At 51.4% G+C, this 18,107-nt stretch overlaps 1 protein-coding gene across 1 annotated transcript in view; it reads right to left on the minus strand.

Moving 5' to 3' along the window:
• LOC146822620 (uncharacterized) overlaps positions 1 to 18,107 on the minus strand; it is a 298,045-nt gene that overhangs the window by 139,122 nt on the left and 140,816 nt on the right. The gene's annotated exons all lie outside the window — the stretch shown is intronic.

Genomic DNA, 18,107 nt, shown 5'->3' on the forward strand with positions numbered 1-18,107 from the left:
TTGAGTAAACCCCTTTGTTCCTTTGGTTTTGCGATACCACCTCTATTGCTTCCTTGCTGAGCAGTTCCTATGCCTCTAGTTGCAAGAGCGTGACCTCCTTTGCTGAGTGTGCCTTGCTTCTTGTTTTTCTGTTCCGAGGTTGTTTTTCTAGGTCTATACAGTATCCCTATTATATGATGCTTAGTATCCATTTGTCCGATGTGACCTTCCTCCATTCCTAGATGAAGTCTCTTATTCTGCCCCTGTGAGAAAGTGGCTCTGTATATACTGTTCCCCAATAGGTACAGGGTGTACAGAGTCCACAGTCCCCCAGAGGCTGATAGAGGTCAAAGTTAGGTATGACCTTACTCTCAAAAGTGGTAGCTTGGTCGAGCAGTAAGGCAGTACCAGAGGACAGTGTAAAGCATTTATTGTACACACTCAGTCAGCAAATGGTTTCACACACTCAATAACTGAACTCTAGGCCAATGGTTTATATATATAAAATATATGCTTGTTTTATTTTTAGAACCACAAAGGGGATAAAAATATACTTTCTCAGAATGAGAGGTTGAATATAAATACTTGTGTCTTGAGCAATAAATTGTTGTAAACAGTCACAGTTGGTTGCAATAAACAATCCTATTTCCTAAACATAACAATGCATTGAGCTCAATGGTAAATTCAGGTTATTTGCAATAAATTACTTTTCAGATTACTTTTGGAATTCCAGGTCTGGCTCCTAGATCCAGCCCTGGGTCAGTGTTCAGAATCAAGTGATGAAAGTCGACTTAATAACTGTAATGATTTTTAAATAATATTTAGCTATTTCAAAAGTTAGCACTTAGAAAATATTTCAAGGAAAACATTCAATGGATCTCTATGGCAAGAAATTCAAATTGCAGGTAGAGTACTTTATCGTTACTTTAGTAATCCAGGACTGGGTACCTAGACCCAGGACTGGGGTCCTTATCAAAAACAGGTAAGTAATTTCGTTTGCAGAAATGGTACGATTTTAAAAGAATATTTCAAATTTGCAAAAGTAGACACTTAGAAGAAATTTCACAGAAAAGCAGACCATGGTTTCCTATGGGAGAAAAATGAGTTAGAGGTAAGTATAGTTGTGGACACTTTTCAGGGTCAGGGCTGGGTACCAAGATTCAGCACTGGGAGCTCACCTAGGAGCAGGTGAGTAAATTCGTTTTTGTCACTTGGCTGATTTTTGGTGAATATTTGCAGTTTTGAAAAGTTCACACTTAGAAGATTTTTGAAGAAAAAGCCAGTCAATGTTACCCTATGAGGAAAATGAAGTTAGCGGTTTACGGGTAAGTACTCGACTGGCAGAGTTGAAATTCCGGGCATAGACTCAGGGGTCCCCCAGTGTCAGGTAGGTACAGTTGGTTCACCCTCAGCGGTTTCAGGACGGCCGGGTGCAGAGAGAGTTAGGCCCAATGTTATCCTATGAGGGATAGGGGGGCCTTGGTTGGTGGCTGCTGTGACAAGCCACGCGGCTGTGGGAGCTGAGCTCCTGGTCACTTACTCAGGGCAAGTGGGGAAGTAGGTTAGTGTAGAGAGTGCACTGCCAGGGCCACTCTGGCGGCTGGGTGCTTTTGAGCCTTCGGGCGCTCAATGGAAATCAATGGGAATGTTCCGGTTTGGAAAAAGGCCGCAAGGTCGGGGACGAGGATGCTTCAGGTGCCACCACCACTTCGAGAGGTAAGTTGGATAGTTGTAGGTTAGGTGGGTACCCCGGGATTGGGCACAGGGGGCCGCAGGGCGCCGGGTGCAGGGGTGCCTTTTGATGTCGGAAATCTTACCCTCTGGTTGATAGGGTTGGGGTGGCACTCTGTTCTGAGGCTGCAGGCTTCTTCCGGAATGTCGAGGGGGGTCCTTGGGTGCCGGACTCGGGGTCACAGTCGCCGTGGGATCGTCCTCAGGGTCTTTGTCCACTCCGGCACTGGCCAGGCTTGGCTGGTGCAGAGTGTGTTGGGTCCGCGGTTCCGGGCTGCTGCCGGGGGTTAAAAATAGGTTTCTTGAGTAGAGCCTCTACTCATGGGAGTCCCAGGGGCTTAGAGCCAAAAGGTAGCCAGGTCCTCCAGGGTTGGTGAGGTTGCTGGCCACGAGAGATGCCGCGCTGGTGCAGGTTCGAGAGTCGACAGGCCGGTAGGGCTGGGGCCAAAGCAGTTGGTGTCTTCTCTTTTTAGCAGCTGCAGGGCAGGTCCTTGTTCTTCTTGCTCTTCTTGTAGGTTTCTATCTGGAATCTGAGGAAGGAAGGTTCAGGGTGCCCCTAAATACTAGATTTAGGGGCGTTACACGTAGGTGAAGGCCAGGGACCAATGGGTCCTTGCCCTGGGGTGGGTACACCCCCTATCCTGCCTCTCTCCTGTGGGAGGGGGGCAGTAGCCTAATCCTGATAGGGTAGGGCCTCCCATCTTCAAGATGGCGAGAGCCCGGAGATGTGCTTCACCTCGCCTCCCCTACCTGAGGGGTGGGGTGGGCAGGCTGGCACATCCCCTGTCCTTGTATGGGGTTTCCGGCCAAGCTTCCCGCCAGAGTGGGGGGTTGCAGTGGCCTGGGGAAACTCCAAATGGCGGCATGCCTTTGAAGCTTCCCTTTGCTCGTCCTGGGGGAGGAGATTTCTCACCTCACCCAGGATGTGCATTGTTGCAGGCCCGGGAGAGCAGGAGCTCTCCCACCCAGGGGTCCAGCAACGTGTCTGCTGTGTGGCAGCCTGGGCAGCCTCAGAGCAGACGTGGATTGTAAGTTAGCTGTAAGGGGGCATCTCTAAGATGCCCTCTGGGGTGCTTAGTACATTAAATCCCACACTGGCATCAGTGTGGGTTCAATGTGCTGAGAAGTTTGATACCAAACTTCCCAGGCTTCAGTGTTGCCATTATGGTGCTGTGGAGCTCGTGTTTGACGAGCTCTCAGCACCATATACTCTTAAATGACAGCACTGCACTTACAGCGCCCAGGAATGGACCCGGGTACTGTAGGGGCACAGGGCTCCTGCTCCTGCGCCCACACCATAGGCGTAATGCACCCAGCTAGAGGGGTGGCGGACATATGCCTTGGCAGTGTAGGTGATGGGCATGGTACACAGTGATGTGTGCGATGTCGACTCTTTGTTTTGTTCTGCACCCAGACACTCAGCCTGCAAGGGCAGTGTGTGTGTGCGCAAGGGTACAGGGCCTCTGAGGGTGGCACAATGAGTGCTGCAGCCCTTAGAGGCCTTCCCTGGCCACAAGGCCCTGGGTACCATTTACTAGGGGCTGACATGTGGCTAGGGTTTGCCAATTTGGAGTTTGTGTGGTCTAAGGAAGGAACATAGGCCCTGGGCACCTGATTGGCAGGAACCCAGGGTACACTCAGTCAAAGTACATTCAGCAATTTAGCAAAAAGTGGGGGCATACCATGCAAGAAAGATGGCACTTTCTCACAGCCCCCTACCGGTGTTGAGTGTTGGAGGTACTGTTTGTCGTTGAACATTCGTCTGTAGTTTTTCTTTATGTCTTTCCGCCCACCCTAAGGTGTTGCTAGGGTGGGGGCCTGTTCCATGGTGGAGTCACTTGGTTGACGTGTTTGTCCTCGTCTATTCCTGCGCCCTCGAAATGACTGGCTGGTACTGCCAGTTCTGCTGCTGCTGTCCCTGCTGCCCTTTGTTGTTCCCTTGGTAGCCTTCCTTGAACGTTTGGTGCGATGTGGTAGGCACGTTATCTCCTCTACCTCCCGGCCTTCTCGTGGGTGTGCCTCTTCTCATTCCTCTGAACTGCAACGCTCCCATGGACCTTGCTGTTTAGTTGTCCTTTTTGAGCTGCGTCAACTTGTCGACCACTGGCGTGCCGAATAGTTGCTCTCCATTTAAAGGTGTATTCTGATGGATACATCTGCCAGTGAATTTCTCACCTTGTGAATATCCCCTGCACCAGCATTCCACGGAATTTTTTCCCCAGCTCTCTACGCCAACGTGGACGTCATAATACCTCGGCTCCGCTCACGACTCCATATGACGTCACCGGAGCCATAAGAGAGCCACGTTGGCGTGATGACGTCAGTTCCCTTTTTTCCACACCCACGACGCGTAACAGTTTTCCAGCACTCTCCTGCTACTTTGTAGTCTTGCAGTGGGTTACTGTTTCTGGATTTGCCAGGTCTTCGATGAGGAAGTCAGGTTTCAAACCTTGTCGGGAAAGTAGGGGTCACATGTCCATCACTGACCCCCACGAAGATTGTTTATGGTGCCTTTCATCGGACCATGATGTGGACGACTGTTCCAGCTACAGAAAGATGAATCCCAAGGCCCTGAAAGAGAAGGAGGTGAAGCTTTTCATGGTCAAGACGAAAAAAGAAAGGAGAGGTAGGAAGAAGAAGTCGGAGTCGTCGACTTTGCACTCTTCAAAGTCTAGGAGGCACAAAAAGAGGAAGCATAGCTCACGGCGCCGATAGTCGAAGAGTAAGGCATCGAGGTCGCCTCGACGTCGAAGTAAGGAATTCATTTCTCCTTCGCCTTCCCCTTCTCCTCGTGTGTCTCCGGAGAAGACACCTTCGCCCAGGTTGACACCGGCGCCAGTGGACTCTCGGGCTTCGGACGCCGAGCCGAAGCAGGTGGAAGGTCTTTCTCCAGTGCCAGCTGATTCTGCGGCTCCAGTTGATGATACTTCGGCTCCGGCTACACTTCGACCGGATTCAGGGTCGAACCCATACCCGCATTTCCCGACTCCGGGTGCGGATCTGATGCATTTCCTCAATGCGATGTATGGGGTTTTCCAAAGAGCTGCCTTCCCATCCGGCGCACCTTCTGGTCCCGTGGGTCCAATGGCGTTTAATTTGGGCGTGTCGCAACATTATGCTTGGGCACCTTTTATGCCCTTCTTGCCGATGGCTCCTTCATGGCAGTTCCCGGCGCAGTCTGGAGATCCATCCTCACGGCCTCGACTGGATAGTTTGCCTTCTTCAGAGCCTCCATCGACGCAGGCACAGACTTCATCCGCGCCACGTACGGCGCCGCAGACGCTGTGCCCTCGGATCCGTTCTCGGAGAGAGGCTCAGAGGATTATGGAGGAGGAGCGATATAGGTAAGAAGTGGAGGAAGGTGAAGGTGGTGATTCCACTGATGAATTTGAGGGCATTCAGGATCCAAGTGGACTAGATACTACTCCAGAATGGGAGCATTCTTCTGCCAGATCTCCTCCACAAGAGTTGGCTCCTTATCATTTAGTCATCAGGAAGGCTGCAGAGTTGTTGGACTTACAGTTGCCCTCTGCAGAGTACAAGCCAAACCTTTTAACTGAAGTCCTTCATTCGCCATCTTCAATTGTTGAGCCTTTGTTGCCCTTTAACCCCTTGAGTGCCCATGACGAGATAGTCTCGTCATGGGCCGCGGTTGCGCTGTGCCCATGACGAGACTATCTCGTCATGAACCCCGCCCGCTAATTCAACGCCCGGCACAGGGCGGGGAAAGGGCGGGGCACACAAGGGGTTAATGAGGCTATTTTAGAGCCTGTTATGGATGATTGGCGCAAGCCACTTTCTTCACCTGCAGTCTCCAGACAAGTGGCAAGGATGTATAGAGTGGCTCCGGGGGACCCGAGCTTCCTTTCCTCTCACCCTTAACCAGAGAGCCTTGTAGTGCAAGCTTCCTGTTCGAAGCAATCTTCAGGCGCCTTCCCTCAAGCACCAGCCGACAGGGACTCTAAAAAGATTGAACAGTCAGCTAAAAAGATCTTTTCATCTGGAAGCATGGCGCTTAAGTCAACTAATGCCACTTGCTTATTGCGGCGCTATGTTCATGCTTTAATGGACTCGGTGAAGCAGATAGCCCCTAAACTTCCTAATGAGGAGAAGGTCTCTTTTATGGAGGTTGTTGTGGGTACCCAAGCTGCCGCTAGGCAAGTCAATCATTCGGGCCTAGATACGGCTGATTCCATGGCTAGGATTATGGGATCTTCTACAGCCACTAGAAGGCAGGCTTGGCTTCGTTCTTCCGGCTTCTCTGCTGATGATCAGGTCACCCTAGTCGACTTACCCTTTGATGGGGAAAAGCTTTTTGGGGAAAATGTGATTCCGCCTTGCAAAGATTTAAAGATAGCAGGGTTACTGCGAAATCTTTGGGTTTGCAGACGCAGGCTAAGGGGTTTGGCTTCAGGAAGTATAGAGGATTTGGGAGGTCATCCTTTCATTCCTTCCGTCAACAACAACAGCAGCAGCAGCAACAAAATTCTCTCTATAGATCATATAGAGGAAGACAAAGGGGCCGGAGAGGTTCTGGTCGCAATCCCTCCTCATCTTCAGCCTCCTCTGCTCCCAATGAAGCTTCAGGGAAGCAGCCCTAGATCCCCCATCCTAGATCATGTGAGACCTGTGGGGGGGGGGGGAAATCGGGTGTCCCACTTTCTGCGAGGTTGGAAATCGGTCACGGCGGACCTTTGGGTTTTAAACCTCGTGGAGAATGGGTACGCCCTTCCCTTTCGGGAGTTTCCTCCCCCTTATCCTCCTTGCCAGGGTTTTTGCTCAGAGGACCATCTACTACTTCTGCAAAAGGAGGTGCATTGCTATAAAAAGGTGCAATAGAGGTGGTTCCGGAGCAGGAAATGGGTCATGGATGCTACTCCCATATTTCCTGATTCCCAAAAAGGACGGCAGATTGCGTCCAATCCTGGACCACAGAGTCTTGAATTTTTACCTGAAACAGGAGAAATTCAAGATGCTAACCCTTGCACAGGTTCTTCAAGCTTTGCAACAAGGAGACTGGATGGTGTCGATCGACTTGCAGGATGCGTATTTCCACATCCCAATCCTCAAGTCGCACAGAAAGTATCTGTTTTACGGTTGGGTCGCAACACTACCAGTTTGCGGTCCTCCCGTTTGGTCTTACTACCGCACCTCGAGTCTTCACCAAGGTGATGGCAGAGGTGGCTGCTCATCTCAGGAGGTCGGGGATTCCGGTCTTTCCCTACCTGGACGACTGGCTTCTGAAAGCAAAGTCCCCAGAGATGGTGCAACTTCATCTACAGGTAACATCTCAACTGTTATTCGACTTGGGTTTTTCGATCAATGTGCCCAAATCTCACCTGGTGCCCTCTCAATGCAACCTGTTCATAGGGGTGGTACTGGACACTACTGTGTGTCGAGCATTTCCTCCTCCTCAAAGAATTCTCGACATTCAGGAGAGGATCCCTTTATTCCACAATGGAGCGGTTGTTCCAGTTCTGAAGGTCCTTCGCCTGCTCGGTCTGTTCGCTTCCTGCATTCTGTTGGTCAACCATGCACGCTGGCACATGAGGGCACTCCAGTGGTATCAGCACAACGGAGATCTCAGGGAATCAATCAGGATCTCCAGAGAAGCTGCAGCGTATCTGTCTTGGTGGAGCATGGAGGGCAATCTGTCTCAAGGAAAGCCCCTTCATCTTCCTCCAACGATGGCCACAGTAATATTGGATGCCTCCACCCTAGGGTGGGGTGCTCATCTGGGGGATCTGGAGATCAAGGGTCTTTGGTCTCCAGAGGAAAGATTGTCTCATATCAATCTTTTGGAATTGCGGGCGATACGTTAGGCGCTCAAGGCCTTCCTCCCTTCCCTTCGCGGTCAGTCGGTACAAGTCCTGACGGACACACTACTGCGATGTGGTATGTCAACAAGCAGGGAGGGGTGGGGTCGTACAGTCTCTGCAGAGAGGCGTTGCGGCTCTGGTCTTGGGCTTGGGACCATCGGATTTGCTTGATGGTTAATCATCTGGCCGGGGTGCTGAACGTACGTGCGGACAGTCTCAGTCGAGTTTTCCGCCGACCACGAGTGGAGGCTTCATCCAGAGGTAGTTCAGCATGTCTTCCGGACTTGGGGGACTCCTCGGGTGGACCTTTTTGTCACTCTCGAGAACGCGCATTGCCCATCATTCTGCAGTCTCCAGTTTCCGATGCAGGGGGCGTAGGGGGACGCGTTTCAGTTGAGTTGGGGCTCACAACTCCTTTACGCGTTTCCTCCCATACACCCTTGATTCCTCGGGTTCTGAGGAAGATTCGCTAAGACAGGGCCCAAGTTATATTGATCACCCCGGATTGGCCAAGAAGGGCGGTACACAGATCTACTTCACCTTTCATCGCACCCTCCGCTCCGTCTCTCTCTCAGGGCAGACCTCTCGCAGTCGGAGGGGCAGGTTCTTCACCCCCACCTCCAGAGCCTGCACCTTCATGCCTGGAGATTGAACGGGGCAACCGGAGTTCTTTCTCTCTCCCGCCTGATGTGGTGGATGTCATTTTATCTGCCAGGCGACACTCCACCAAGTCTATTTACTCATACAGGTGGTCTAAGTTTGTAAAATGGTGTGGAGAGAGATCCATTGACCCTTTAAAAGCCCATCTTTCCAATGTGCTTCAGTTTGCTCTTTCCTTGGCTCAGCAAGGTTGTGCTGTGGCAACGGTTACTGGCCATTTATCAGCCTTATCGGCTTTTCTGTGTCTAGCAGATCAGCCGTCGTCGTTTAACTCTCCTATTGTTTTAAGAATTATCAAAGGCCTTACTAACAGGTTTCCACCTACTCCCTTTGTAATGCCACAGTAAGACCTTAATCTTGTCTTAACTTTTTTGATGGGGTCCCCTTTTGAACCCCTTCATAGCTGTCCTTTGAGGCTGTTGTCCTTTAAAATGGTCTTTCTTGTAGCCATAACCTCGGCAAGGAGGGTGAGTGAGGTTCAAGCTCTTAGTTCGAAACCCCCGTTTTTATCATTACATGCTGAAAGGATGGTCCTTAGGACCAGGGCTGCTTTCCTACCTAAGGTAGTTACTCCCTTTCATTTGGGGCAGTTGATTACTCTCCCTGTGTTTTATCCTCCCCCTCATCCTTCCAAGGAGGAGGAGAGACTTCACCGATTGGACCCCAAAAGAGCTGTGAGCGTTTATTTGGACAGAACGAAAGATTTTCGTTTGGATGATCAGCTCTTCGTAGGCTATATTGGGCAATCTAAAGGCAAAGCTGTGCACAAGCGCACTGTCCATGTGGATCATCCTAGCCATCAAGATCTGCTACGCCCTTGCTGGTAAGGTTCCTCCTGAGGATATTAGAGCTCATTCAACTAGGGCTAAATCTTCTACCTCTGCTTTGGCCAGGGGTGTTCCTGTGGCAGACATTTGTAAAGCCGCGACTTGGGCCTCCCTCCATACTTTCGCAAAGCGTTATTGCTTGGACTCTGAGATGAGGAGGGAGGGCCACTTTGCGCGCGCTGTCTTGCAGGACGTTTTGGTATAGGAAGGTGGACACCCTCCTCCGGGAGTGGGGACTGCTGTGGGAATCTATTCACAAGGTGAGGAATCCACTGGCAGATGTATCCATCAGAATTACAAGTTACTTACCTTCGGTAACGCTTTTTCCGGTGGATACAATATCTGCCTGTGGATTCCTCACTGGCCCACCCGCCTCCCCGTTGACCACCTTTGTATACCTTAAAGGATGCCTTGCTTGACATGTTTTATCTGGTACACTTATAGGAAATGCTGTTGTTCCTTAGCCTTCCTTTTTGTATATGTACTATGTATATTTGTTCGAATGTTGTATACTGTGTATACTTTGAATCTGTTGTCGGTCCACCTGTTCGCCTCGGAGGCACGGAAAAAATGGGTGGAACTGGCTTCATCACGCCAACGTGGCTCTCTTATGGCTCCGGTGACGTCATACGGAGTCCCGAGCGGAGCCGAGGTATTCTGACGTCCACGTCGGCGTAGAGAACTGGGGAAAAAATTCCATGGAATGCTGGTGCAGGGGATATTCACAAGGCGAGGAATCCACAGGCAGATATTGTATCCACCAGAAAAAGGCGTTACCGAAGGTAAGTAACTTGTTCTTTAGGATGTTGCTTTGCACCTCTGGCTTGAAACCTAAAATTCTGAGCCAATGCGTGTCTTCTCTCGGTCACTCCTATCATTAGCCTGCTAGATGTTTTTGCAGCATCCAAAGCCGATTTCAGGCAGGTGTTCGCCATGTTCTTTCCTTCTTCTACCAGGTGAGCTGCTCTTAGTTGGTACTGGTCTGGTAGATGCTTTAGGAGCTGCCCCACTTCATCCCAGTGTTGGTAAACGTGCCTGTTGATTAGGGTACTGGAGTTTGCAATGCACCAATGTATTGCTGCATTTCTCTCCACCTTTCTCCCTGTGAGATCCATCCTCCTGCGCTCCTTGTCTGGAGGTGGTCCGGCATTAGTGGGTACATAGGCCCTCTTCCTAGTCGTTGCTGCAATTATGGAGTCGGCTGGCACCGACCCTTGGATGTAAGCAGGGTCCTTTGAAGAATGTTTGTATTTCTTCTCCATTCTCGGGGTCACTGCCTTGTATACTGCTGGCTCCTTAAAGACATCTCTTCCTTGATCCAGCACACTATGGAGCATGGGCAGGAATTGGCTCCTAGTTTGCTGAGGCAGTAGAGTCTCCAGGAGGAAACATGCCTTGGGCTTCTCCTCCATTTTCACCCCTTAAGTCTGTGCAGCCATCTGTACAACCATATTGAAGATCCCTATGTCGTCTGGCAGCGGGGGACTCAAAGGGTAAGTGTCTACCCCTTCTTCCGGCGATTCGATGTCGAGATCTTGCCATTCCAGGTCTTGTGCCTCCGAGGACGCAGAGTCCCGGTAGGATTGCAGATCATCGCCTTCTCATTTGAAATAGTAGTCTTCGTCCCCCAGATCCTCGACTGGTTCGGACATTTTCGGCGGTTCCGCGTCCTCGTCGACCCTTTCTACTTCGACCGCGGGTTTTGGTGGAATGGTGTATTGGCTCATCTTCTCGAAGTCCTTTTTCCGCTACAGGATGCTCGCCTTTTCAGCCTCGAGCCTCCTCTTCTTCCTCTCCATCTCGGCGGCATGTTCGGCGTCAAGGGGTGGAGCGCTTCTCTTCGGGGCCGTCGACGTCAGCCCTTTTCTCGGCACCGATGTGTCCTTTTCGAATGCAACCTTCGACTGTCTGTTTTACGAGGGCTTTCGCAGATTGAGAGTCCTTTTCGAAGGATCCGCTCGGCTGAATGGTAGCTGCTGCTTTCGTCGAGTGTTTCGGCGGCAGAGCTCCCTTCGAGGACTTCGCTTCCCTTCTACGAGTGTCGCTTGGGGCTTTAGCTGCACCCTTTCGGGTGTCGCTCGAGTGTTTAGGGGTCGAAGACTCCCTTACCTTCTTCGACGTCTTATGGACCTCGACGACCGTGCAGTCCTACAGTCCTTCGGCGATGTTGTCCTCCTCCCCACTGTAGAGACCCAAGTCTCGGAGCGATGGAGGTGGCCCCTGCATGTTGTGGTCCGCCCTTCTCTGCCTCTCACTTACTCTGAGGGCCTTGGGTGTAAATGCCGAGCACGCCTTGCAGTCTTCTTTATTGTGGTCGAGCGGCAGGCAGAGGTTGTACACTGGATGTTGATCCTTGTGGGCGTACTTGTGGTGGCAATTGGTACAAAACTTGAACAGTGTTTTGTCCATCCCCGTGCTCAGGGAGCCCACTGTGAGCGCATTCTCCGTCGAGGTTTTGGTCGTAAACCTTCTTCCTCGTCGCTCCAGTTACCTGGCCTGTAGTCCGGTGTAGCTGAAAACGTGATTTGTCGATATTCTGCGATTTTCCTTGATTCCTCTTCCAAAAACTCTGGAGCTCTTCGGCAACGATCCAGACCCAACGGCGGAAAAAAGAATCTGAAGATGGCGGCCAAAGGTGGGCGCTTCCGGAGGAAGCACGTCAACATCACGAAGGACACCAAATGGTGGTATGTCGACACCCGCCTGGGCCACAAAAAACTAAATAAAGAGAAAAAAAGACTACAATTCCAGACCCAACCACTAGATGGCGGAATAATGCACAGCATAGTGAATCCAGAAAGATTCACGCTGCAAAAATATCCTACAGGGGGAACTGGCATTTACAAGTTATCTGTATCAACTCAGTAGAAACTTACACAAGATAAAATTGAGGAGCAGAGAACGAAAAGTTTCTTACCTGTCGGTGTAGTTTTGCAGCTTGAAGATCTTTCTGGATTCACTATGCTGTGCATTATTCCGCGATCTTGTGGTTGGGTCCGGATTCGTAGTCTTTTCTTTGTTTTTTTTTTTTTTTTTTTTTTGTAGCCCAGGTGGGCGTCGACGTCCACCATTTGGTGCACCTCCCGTGACGTCGTCGTGCTTCCTGCGGAAGTCCCACCTTTGGGGCGCCATCTTCGGGTTCTTTTTTCCCTGTTTTTTTTTTTTTTTTTTTTAACCCTAGGCGATTGATTAATCCTTTTGTCCATATTTCTGTACGTATCCACCTTTTTTGATCCTATCCATTTCACCCCCTCTTCCTCCAGCCTCATCTTCCTGGCGGAGGTGGGTGGGTTCGCTAGTGAATCCAGAAAGATCTTCAAGCTGCAAAACTACACCGACAGGTAAGAAACTTTTCGTTTTGCAGCGTGAATCTTTCTGGATTCACTATGCTGTGCATAGATTTTGTAGCGGTTTTCCTATTTTTGTGGTGGCTGGGTGGAAGATGATCGCTGGTCGTTGAAAATGTGTTGTAGCACCTTCTGTCCGACCTGTGCTTCCTTATTCATTTGAATGTCCACGCAGTAGTGCTTTGTGAACGTGTGCACAGATGCCCAAGTTGCTGCGAGACAAATGTCTTGGATGGGCGTGTTTGCCAGGAAGGCAACTGTGGCCCCCTTCTTCCTTGTGGAGTGAGCTTGTGGCCCCTCCGTTAGCTCCTGTCCCGCCTGTTTGTGACAGAATTGGATAGTGAGGGCAATCCATCTAGCGATGGTGCCCTTGGTCACTGGTCTACCCATGAAGCTAGTAGCAAAGGACACAAACAGCTGCTTCGACTTCCTGAGTTCTTTGGTTCTTTCAATGTAGTGCATCACCGCTCTTCTGGCATCGAGGGTGTGCAGGGCCTTTTCTGCATTTGTAGTCGGGTTTTGGAAGAAACTCGGTATCTGTATACTCTGATTCATGTGAAACGCCGACACTACCTTGGGCATGAAGTGTGGGTCCGTCCTCAGGACTACCCTGTCCTTGTGAATTTGAATGTAGGGCTCCTGTAGCGTTAGTGCTTGAAGCTCGCTCACTCTGCGTAGTGAGGTTATGGCCACTAGAAAGGCAGTCTTCATCGTCAACATTTGTAGATTGGCCTTGTGAATGGGTTCAAACGGCGCCTTCATGAGCTCCGTCAGAACCACGTTTAAATTCCATGCCGGCGGCGGCAACCTTTTCGGGGGTGCCATTCTTTTGGCTCCCTCCATGAATCTCTTCACCACCTGCGAGCTGAAGAAACTTCCACCCTTCTCACCTCTGGTGTAGGCAACGATCGCTGCTAGGTGCACCCTTAGGGAGCTCGAGCAGAGGTTACTCTTTAGAAGGTGTGTGAGGTACCTCAGCACCGTTGAGTCTCTTGTCATTCTGTTGTGCAGGCCCTTCTTCCTGCACCACACCGTGAATCTCTTCCACTTTGCGCTGTAGCACTTTCTTGTAGTAGGTTTCCTTGCCTCCCGTAGCACTCGCATAGTGCTCTGAGGTAACCTTAGGTGTGCGAACTCTAGGTCTTCAGGAGCCATGCTGCTAGGTTGAGGGTCTCTGGCTCTGGGTGCAGGACCTCCCCGTTTTGCATTGAGAGCAGGTCTTTTCTTCGCTCGAACCTGTACGGATTGCCTTGCGCCATTTCTTGAATCTGTGAGAACCATGTCTGCCTCGCCCACTGTGGGGCCACCAGGATCAGAGTCATGTTGCTGGTTCTGCACTTGTCGAGCACTCTGTGCAACAGGGGTATCGGTGGAAAGGCGTAGGCAAATGTCCTCGACCAGCTTATCCATAGGGCATTTCCCTTGGATTGCTGATCTGGTTGCCTGGACGCGAAGCTTTGGCATTTTGCATTGTGGCGTGTTGCAAAAAGGTCTATTGTGGGAGTCCCCCATCTCCGGAAGAGTTTCTCCGCTTCCTGGCCATTGAGCTCCCACTCGTGCGATGCTGAGGTCTGCCTGCTTAGCCAGTCTGCCTCCACATTGTCCTTCCCCGGTAGGTGAATTGCCAGTAGATCTATCCTGAGAGGTATGGCCCATCTCCAAATCTCCTGAGCTAGGGATGAGAGGGGAAACGACTGTGTCCCCCCTTGTTTGTTGATGTAGAACATCGCCGTGGTGTTGTCTGTCTGCACCAACACCCTCTGCCCGCACAGGTGTCTCTGGAATGCCTTCAGGGCTAGCAGTATTGTTTTCAACTCGAGGTAGTTGATGTGGCGGACCGCGTCTGCCGGAGCCCATAGACCCCTCACTCTGAGGTTGTCCATGTGCGCTCCCCATCCCATCTGCGATGCGTCCGTGGTAATGGTCACTGTTGGGCTTGGTGGTGTCAGGCTTCTCCCTGTTGTTATGTTGTCTCTGTTCCACCAAGTTATCTCCTCCTGCACTGCGTGCGTAACAACCACTAGATCCTCCCAACTTCCGTTTGCTTGTGACCATTGCTGTTGCAGCCATTCCTGGAATGGTCTCATGTGCAGGCGTACATTCGGCACCAGCTGGATACAGGACGCCATCATCCCCATCATCTTGCTCACCGCCCTCACTGTCAGAGCTCGCCCCTTCTGGTAGAGCTGCGTCTCCTTCAGTAGGGCATCTGTCCTCCTGTCGCTGGGCACTACTGTACTCTTGAGGGAGTTGATCTGTGCCCCCAGGAAAATCTTTACCTGCTCCGGTTCCAGCGATGATTTTCCCCAGTGGATGGAAAATCCCAGATTTGTGAGGGTGTCCGTTACGCGTTTTGCGTGCCTCTCGCACTTCTCGTGTGAGTTTGCCTTGACCAGCCAGTCGTCCAAGTAGGGGTATACGTGTATGCCCTGCTTTCGTAGGTGTGCCGCTACCGCCGACAGGCATTTTGTAAAGACCCTTGGCGCTGATTTTAATCCGAAGGCCAGGGTTGTGAACTGGTAGTGTTCCTGTTCGATGTTGAATCTTAGGAGGCCCTTGTGCCTTCTGTTTATTGGGATGTGAAGGTAGGCATCCTTGAGGTCCACGGTGACCATGAAGTCCCCTTCTCTTATCTGTGGCAGTACCTCCTGCAGTGAAGTCATTTTGAACCTTTGTGTCTTGACGAACTTGTTTAGGTACCGGAGGTCCAGTATGGGTCTGAGGTCTCCGTCTACCTTCGGAACCACGAAGTAGTTTGAGTAGACCCCTTTGTTGCGTTCCCTGAACGGCACTGTCTCTATGGCTCCCTTTTGCAGGAGTTTCCGTGTTTCTTCTCTGAGTATTGCCAGTTCTTGGGCCGATCTCTGTCTTCCCTTCGGCTTTCTGTTTGGAGGTCTTTTCTCCAACTCTACGCAGTATCCGTGCTGCACGATGTTCCGTATCCACTTGTCTGTGGTTATGCGCCGCCACTCCTGAAGGTAGAACCTCAGCCTTCCGCCTACCGGTGACGTATGCTCGTAGGCTCTTGGATCTTCTCTTCCCCCTGATGACACCTTTTTGCGCCTCACCCTTGGGGGCCTGACGAGGGTGGGCGTCTTCTTGCGTGCTGAGTCACTTCGAGGAGGGCTGATCGCCCCCTCTCCTCCTTTGGCCACGTCCGTTTCCTCTCCCTCGAAAGGACTGGCCCCGAGGTTGATATTGCCAGCTTTGCTTCTGCTGACTTTGTCCGTGACCTTCGCCCTGCTGACCTTGTTGGAACGCCTGGTGCGACGTCCCCTGTTGGCTTCCACCCCTACCGTAGGGTCTCCTCGAGGGATTTCCTCGTCTCATTCCCCTCAGCTGCAGGGCCCCCATGGACCTCGCTGTCTCGTTCTCCTTCTTGAGCTGGGTGAGCTTCTCGTCCACCGTTGCTCCGAACAGTGTCTCTCCGTTGAAGGGAGTGCCCAGGATGTTGTTCTGCACTTCCGGTTTGAATCCCGAGATTCTTAGCCATGCATGCCTCCTTTCTGTGACCCCTATGGCCATGAGTCTTGCTGAAGTCTCTGCCCCATCCAACGCCGTCTTTATATAGGAGTTGGCGATGTTCTTGCCTTCATCTACCAGGTGAGAGGCTCTCTGGCGGTATTCTTCGGGGAGGTGCTTTACTAGCTCCCCCATTTCATCCCAGTGTTGGTACTGGTGTCTATTTAGGAGTGCATTTGAATTCGCCATGCGCCAGTGCATTGCGGCGTTCCTCTCGACCTTTCTGCCTGTGAGGTCGATTCTCCTGCTCTCTTTATCTGGAGGTGGGCCCGAGGTTGCTGGCACGTTGGCCCTTCTCCTGGCCGTGGAGGCAATGATGGAGTCTGCGGTGACGCTCCCCTTGATGTAAGGTGGGTCCAGGGAGGAGTGTTTATACTTTTTCTCTGTCCTGGGCGTGATCGACCGACAGGTGGCAGGCTCCTTGAAGGCTTCTCTCCCCTGGTTCATCACGCTTTGTAGCATGGGGAGGAACTGGCTCCTAGTCTGGATGGGGAGCAGTGTTTCGACGAGAAAATCTGCTTTCGGCCTCTCCTCGTCGAGCTTGACGCCGAAGGCCATTGCTGCGCTCTTCACCACCATATTGTACACCCCGATGTCGTCTGGTGGCGAAGGCCTCGAGGGGTACGTGTCCACGGCCTCCTCCGGGTTTTCGGTGTCGAGATCTTGCCATTCGACGTCGTTGCCGGTAGATGTCGCCGAATCGAAGAACGATTGTTGGTCTTCTTCCTCGGCTTCTTCCTCATAATAGGGCTCCTCTTCCTCTTCGAAGTCCCTTGTCAGCCCTTCGGCGTCGAACTCCTCCTCGACTTCGACGACGTCCGCCGATGAAACCGTTGGAATCTTGAATTCCTTCATCCTGGCGTCGAACTCCTTCTTCCTTTGAAGGATGTTCTCCATTTCGGCCTCGAGCCGCCTCTTCTTTTTCTCCATTTCGGAGATGCTTTCGGCGTCGACCGCGGGCCTTTTCGATGAAACTTGCGTCGACGTCGAACGTTCTTTCTGCGTCGATCGGCCCGTTTCATGGGATGATTTCGACGACCCTTGCCTTTCGGCGTCTTTCTGCGCCAGGGAGTCCTTTTGTAAGGATCCGCTGGGCCTTTTGTCCGAAGTTCCCCCTTTGGACGTCGAAGTTTTCGGCGCCGGGGCTCCCTTCGTGGACCTTGACTCAGTTTTTCTCGAGTCACCCTCGTGTTTGAGGTGTTTTTTGATTTGCGCTCGACGATTCTCTTACCTCGTCTTCTTTCTTCTTGTCGGTCTCTACGACCGTGAAGTTTTCGGCTGCCTCGGCGACGTTGTCCTCGTCGTCCGTGTCGAGGCCCAGCGCGTAGAGTGTCGGGGGTTTTCCTTGGCCCTCCATGTTGGCGTTGGCTCTCCTCTGCCTCTCTCTCACCCTGAGTGTCTTCGGCGCGAAGACTGAGCAGGCGTTGCAGTCGATACTCTGATGATCCACCGGTAGGCAGAGGTTGCAGACCGGATGCAGGTCTTTCTGCGCGAACTTGTGGTGGCAGTTTGGGCAGAACTTGAATGGCGTCTTGTCCATTTCGCTCAGGGTCTCTGAGCGTGCATTCTCCAAGGTTGTCGAAGAAAAAGGCTCGCTGGTCTTCTTTCTTCGCGTTCCTGTCGAAATCTGTTCTTTCCTGATGTCTTCTCTTGATTCTATCGATGAAACTCGCTTTTCTTCCTTCTTCCTCCGAGTGAACTTCTGGAGCTTCCCGATGACGATCCAGACCCAACGGCGGAAAAAAGAATCTGAAGATGGCGCCCCAAAGGTGGGACTTCCGCAGGAAGCACGACGACGTCACGGGAGGTGCACCAAATGGTGGACGTCGACGCCCACCTGGGCTACAAAAAAAAAAAAAAAAAAAAAACAAAGAAAAGACTACGAATCCGGACCCAACCACAAGATCGCGGAATAATGCACAGCATAGTGAATCCAGAAAGATTCACGCTGCAAAAAAGTTTTTACTAGGTCACATTTTGCTTGTGAAGTGGCCTATTCAAACGGAGTCTTATATGTTGGAATGAATAAAAGGTATTTCTCCTTTCACATGCAATGACATAGTAATGGTGTAGGCAGAATACAGATTAGAAGGCCAACAGCCTTAGTCATGAGTGGCTTAATCGCTGGAAAGATATGCGCTGGAAACATTTGATCAGTAGAAACCGACTCAAAATGTATAAAAGCAGAAAAAAGAATGTAATGAGTGCCACAAATTCTGTTC

The sequence above is a fragment of the Triturus cristatus genome, chromosome 5_2 (assembly GCF_964204655.1).
Source record: "Triturus cristatus chromosome 5_2, aTriCri1.1, whole genome shotgun sequence".
In the NCBI taxonomy this organism is placed as follows: domain Eukaryota; kingdom Metazoa; phylum Chordata; class Amphibia; order Caudata; family Salamandridae; genus Triturus; species Triturus cristatus.